The sequence below is a fragment of the Austrofundulus limnaeus genome, unplaced genomic scaffold (assembly GCF_001266775.1).
Source record: "Austrofundulus limnaeus strain Quisiro unplaced genomic scaffold, Austrofundulus_limnaeus-1.0 Scaffold5, whole genome shotgun sequence".
In the NCBI taxonomy this organism is placed as follows: domain Eukaryota; kingdom Metazoa; phylum Chordata; class Actinopteri; order Cyprinodontiformes; family Rivulidae; genus Austrofundulus; species Austrofundulus limnaeus.
The window spans coordinates 3,618,984-3,624,632 of NW_013952407.1; positions in this window are offsets into that span (position 1 = coordinate 3,618,984).

Sequence of the window (5,649 nt, forward strand, 5' to 3'; positions counted from 1 at the left end):
AATATTCAATTAATCAGTTACAAAATTTCTTCAGGAGCTTCAGATTTCTTTTGTTGTTTAGCTCTGATGAAGCTCTATCCATCAGGCCCTCCATCAGTGCCCTCAACCCCCAGACCACCAATTTATCTGAAAAAGGGGTATCTGGACATACAAAAATAGTTATTGCTCTAAAATTATTAAACATAGGAGCTTCAGATTTTTTTTGTTGTTTAGCTCTGATGAAGCTCTATCCATCAGGCCCACCAATTAGTGGGTCTCCTCTTAAAAGTTGTTCTAGAGATGTGTCTGCTGCTAGAACTCTGTGTGGCATTGACCTGTTCTCTAATCTGAGCTGCTGTTAACCTGACCTGATCTCTAATCTGAGCTGCTGTTAACCTGACCTGTTCTCTAATCTGAGCTGCTGTTAACCTGACATTTCTGAGGCTGGTGACTCAGATGAACTTATTGTCCGCAGCAGAGGTGACTCTTGGTCTTCCTTTCCTGGGGCGGTCCTTATGTGAGAGAGACAGTTTCCTTGTACCACTTGTGGACACTTTCAAAGTTTTCTCAATTTTTGGACTGACTGACATTTCTTGAAGTAATGATGGCCACTCGTTTTTCTTTACTTAGCTACTTTTTTCTTGCCAGATTACAAATTTTAACAGTCTATTCAGTAGGACTATCAGCTGTGTACTGTCTCCACCTTCTGCACAACACAACTGATGGTCCCAACCCCATTTATCAGGCAATAAATACCACTTATTATATCTGACCTACTTTGAAGAACCTAGAATACGACATATTTTCAGTTTCACACTTTTTTGTTAAGTATATAATTCCATGTGTTAATACATAGTTTTGATCACTTCAATGTGAATCTAATTTTCAGTCATGAAAATAAAGAAGACTCTTTGAATGAGAAAGTGWGTCCAAGCTTTTGGTCTGTACTGTACTTACAGGATACATCATTTGTGTACCTGGAATATGGGTGTAGGGCTGATGTAACAGGTGTTTTGTCCATTTCCACTTACTTGCTCATTGTGTGTTTTTTTCCTGCAGTTCCAGTGAAGCGGGATATTCCAGTTATGATGACGTCGCACCTGGAAAACATTTAATCTTAAACCAAGTCAATGAAAACATTAACATCTTACTTAGTGGTGAGAGGAGTCCAAACTACCTTTGGGCTCCTATAGAAGGTGTATATGAGAACGGCTTTTGGTGCATTCTCCAGATGAAGTGGATGATTGACCAGATTGGTTGGTCAATTTGTGAAGAGTTAGTTTTCAGAATCAGCAGTAGCTGTGCTGAAGGTTATTTTGAGTGACAGGACACATGAGTAACCCATTACATCAAGTCTATATTACAAAAATACAAGCTGCTATGGTCAGATTAAATGTAACAATTCTAAAATCAAGTTCAAGGTGCAGCATTGTTGGGAATTAGTGGATTACAGCTGGACACAATACTGGTTTTGAATGAATAGTTCTGAGCACAGATTATTGTAAATTAATTTTAGAATTTGTGGAAATGAATTGTTAAAGGAAATGCAAAGTAAAGGTCAAATTTTGAGATTAAAGCAATCAGAAAGTATCTATAGGTTAGGTCAGGGGTATCCAAACTTTTGCATGCCAAGGCCCCGCAAACAGCTGCAAACGACTCTTTGCAAACCCACAATGCTACTAAATATGTAAAGAAACATCAACTTTTAGAATGTTTTTTGTCCTCCCTTTTATTCACTATTCAAAAATTATTACATTTGTTTAGCGTAAGAATTTGTTTTCTCATGAAAATGTTCCCATAAGAAACCAAACCACTCTTAAATGTTTCAACATATTTTAAAATGATTGAAAATTATTCATTTGTACGATGATTTAAAATGTTAGATCAATTTTTTTTTCTTTTCTCTCCTCCAGCTTTGAGGTCCCCTGTAGTGGCCCCACAAACACTAGCTTAGATTACACACACTGAATATATTATTTTACCAGTTGCTAAAAGAAAACATTCTACGTGGATGAAACGGGTAACAAAACTGAGTTATGTGCTAAACAATGACGAGAATAAACTTCAATAGTTCAACTTTGTTTTTATTTCACTTTTTATTCGCTTGATCATTTTCTCCAACCCAAAGACAAGAATACACAGCATAAATTGAAAATATTCCATTTAATAGTTTACAACTTCTCATCTTTAATGATCATCTCATATTTTCAGTCTGACATTCACACACTCATTGAAGCAACAGAACTGAGAAACAGTTCAATGTCAAAGCTGACCAGAAAAAATAAAATAAAAAAAGTGAACCCCATGCCCTCCYCCCTCCCAAAAACATAAAAAGCCCCCGCAGACACTGTTTTGTTTTCAGTCAGGACAGGTCTTGAAGGAGGAATGGAGTTCCAGAATATGTTACAGTAGATGCTTTTTCTTTTCCTTACTTTTTTTTTTTTTTTTTTGATTGAACAGGGAAAAGAAACATGGTGGTTTTCGCTCATCCAAGCCCTTTACACAGCCACTTCAACCCAAAAACAAAAATATTCAGGTCGTCCAAAATATGGATTTGCACTTTCTTTGCCCTTTAAAAAAAAAACTGTAACAAAGTTGAAAGCACTTCCTGAACGACTTTGAATTGTACGCTAAATCTGACCCATAAAATGGGGCGTGACAAATTTTGTTTAAACTTTTCTCGCGTTTGCAAAAAAAAAAAAAAGGTTTTACGTCAAGAGTAGAAATGGCCTTATTTACAGGTCTTCACATGCAGCTCAGAAGCTGAAAGTTGAAATTGCAGCCAAAAATCATGTCCTATGTGGATGAAAGACTGGTTGCACATCACACTCTCTCAAACATGATTACTTTCTGACACACACACACACACACACACCAGAACACACATCTGATGGGCCTCCCACCCTCCTCATCTCTCATCTTCCTTAGTGTTCAAAGCACATATGTTGGTCTCATTTCCATTTGCACAATTTAAACAGCTTCTCTAAAAGAACTGATCTGATGGGATTAACATGTACATACAGATTTAATAAGACAATACAAACACAGAAAACATTCAGTAATAGATGTATGAAGCTCTCATTCCGCCAGCCTTCCATTTTGCACAGCTCCCCCTTGTGAGCATCGACCTATAACACACGCATTCCCAGGTTTATTTTGATAAAGTAAAAGGTAATCAAATAAAACCAGAAAAGACTCAAAAAAATAAAGAAATGAAATATTGTCTTAATGATATTGTCATGATTTTACAGCCCTGCGTTGTTGAACTTAAAAGATTGAGCTCATGTCAATTTGATTTCAAGTGTTTCAGCATCACCGTCTGATTTGAATCTTCGCAAATTATARTTTAGAGAGTGGTACCACAAAAGGTTTAAAACCCTACTGCTTATTATGATGGACAAACTTAAACATAATGACCTCAGCATGGCACTAATGTCCTTGATTAGATAGAAGATGCTATGCGGCAGAAAAAAAATAAAACAATCAAAAAGGGGTATCACTTCACAGAACAGTTTGTAGGTTGGAGAGAACACCAAGACTGCATGTAAGGCCAATCCCGGACAAAAAAAACTGCTCCTCTTCCAGAGAGCTTGGAAATGTGAGGTTTGAAGGACAAGGAAGCAAAGTGCTGCTTGTGTCGCTGTGCAGCACTGTGCTCACGCCTCTCAGTAGTACAGTGCATCATTCAAACATTTAAGATAGAATAAACTCTGATTTTGACATCCACCACGTTGCCTTCTGACTCACTTTGTTAAAAGAATATGCATCCAATCGCTAAGATTGAAGAATGAGAAATAGTAAATCAAATTGCATCCTTTTAAGGTTATTTTTGTACATATATGCATACAATTATACGTTTTAGCTAATCTTTTATGTGGATTTTTATTTAATCTGATCAGTGTTTGTTTTACAACTATATACAATGTACAGGCAGCAGATCATATATACTTTACAATTATGAAAGATGAGACAGGGAAGTCTTATTAGCCTGATGCCAACTAAAACTATTTAAACAATATACACTGAATAATTGTTGAAAGGTGATTTTTCTTTAATTTAGAAAACGCTATCTAAAAAAGGATGAAAGATAGTACAATAGACAAAATTGTAAAAGCCCTCAATATGTACAGAGGCAAAGCCAATATAGCATTTTTCAAAAACTGAAAAAAAAAGTTTAACCTAATTTTTTTCCCCCATATACACATATCATAGCTCAAAGAATATTTCCAAAGCTAATAGTATCTCTGATTTGGTCACAGAAGTTAAAAGATAGTGAAGCAAAATGAACATTAAGAAACGAGATGTTAAAACTACCGTTAGTCTCTCTCATGCAGATGCTTCATTTGACTGCAATGTGCGACTTAATAAAAGGTTCATTTCACTGCCACTGAAAATTAACAGCAATATCAAATAATGTGAGGTAACAAAGGTTACTATCCTTGATGACGGCGTGGTCAAAACTTGAAGACAAGAGAAACGAGAATACATCCCTTGTCACAATCAAGTTTCAGTGCCTCGTCAATTAAGCCAGACTCTGAGTTCAATATGTTGATCATAATATTTTGGGAAAGGTGGGGAGTTACATCCATTTTTTTACTTTTACAATGGGAAAAAAAACTGCAATCTTTGAAGCCAGATTATCAAAGTGTTTTAGCTGCCATTATCTTTGAAATTTCCTGTTTTTAGAACGTTACCACCCAACTTTTTTTTTATTTTTATTTGACAAACTAAAGAAATGCTCTGAATGGTGCAATTATAATTTATACATTGTTCAGCGCATCTGCATAAATCAGCATTAGTGGTACACTGCTTAACTCGTTACAAACAGAAGTGAAAATTAAATGAAGCGATATACCAGTTCAAATCCATTAAGACCCTTTCCCTCATGTTGAGAGCACCATCATCACACAATCATACTTACAAAGCTCATACAGAACACAAAAGTTCAGGGGCTTTTATCTAGCCAAGTCAGAAAGGCACATCACTTTGATATCAGGCATAAATTAAGTCAAATTACTGCAGAAATAAAACAGACTTCCACAAAAATAGTGCCACTAAGATGAGCATCATGAAAAAGGGAAATATGGAAACAAAAAAAGAAGAATTAGGAAATTTAGGACAAGAAGCATTCAGTGCATGTAACTACATTCATAACAAGCTTCATTTACATGTGTGTGCATGGTGACCAAGTTAAAGCAGATTCAACAAATCTGAAAATTCATTTGCAGGCAAGACTGATGACAAAGATGCAGGAAAAGTTTCAAACGCAGATCTCCAACACAAACGCAATCGATTTGTTTTCAGATAAGTTCAAGAGCTGTATTATATTCATTCTGACGAATGAAACTTTTTATATTAACAATTAGATGTTGAATTTATTTTACAGATCTACAGACTGTCGCTTCTCTACACATGAGATGATAAATGAGAAATCCCAGCAGGTTTGTTAAAACTGGCCACGAGAGATCAAAGTGGGCATGTTCTGCTTGTTATTGTACCAAAAAAAAAAAAAAAAATAAATCCAGGATCTTTTTTCTGCCAACATCCTCCAACATTAGTGTCCAGTGTCTAATAGCCCTCTTTGAGCTCAGGTCCAGGTGTGCCTGTGACCACAGCAAAGCTCCACCATGCTTTAATCAAATTAATGTAATTCAAAATGAATACAACTCT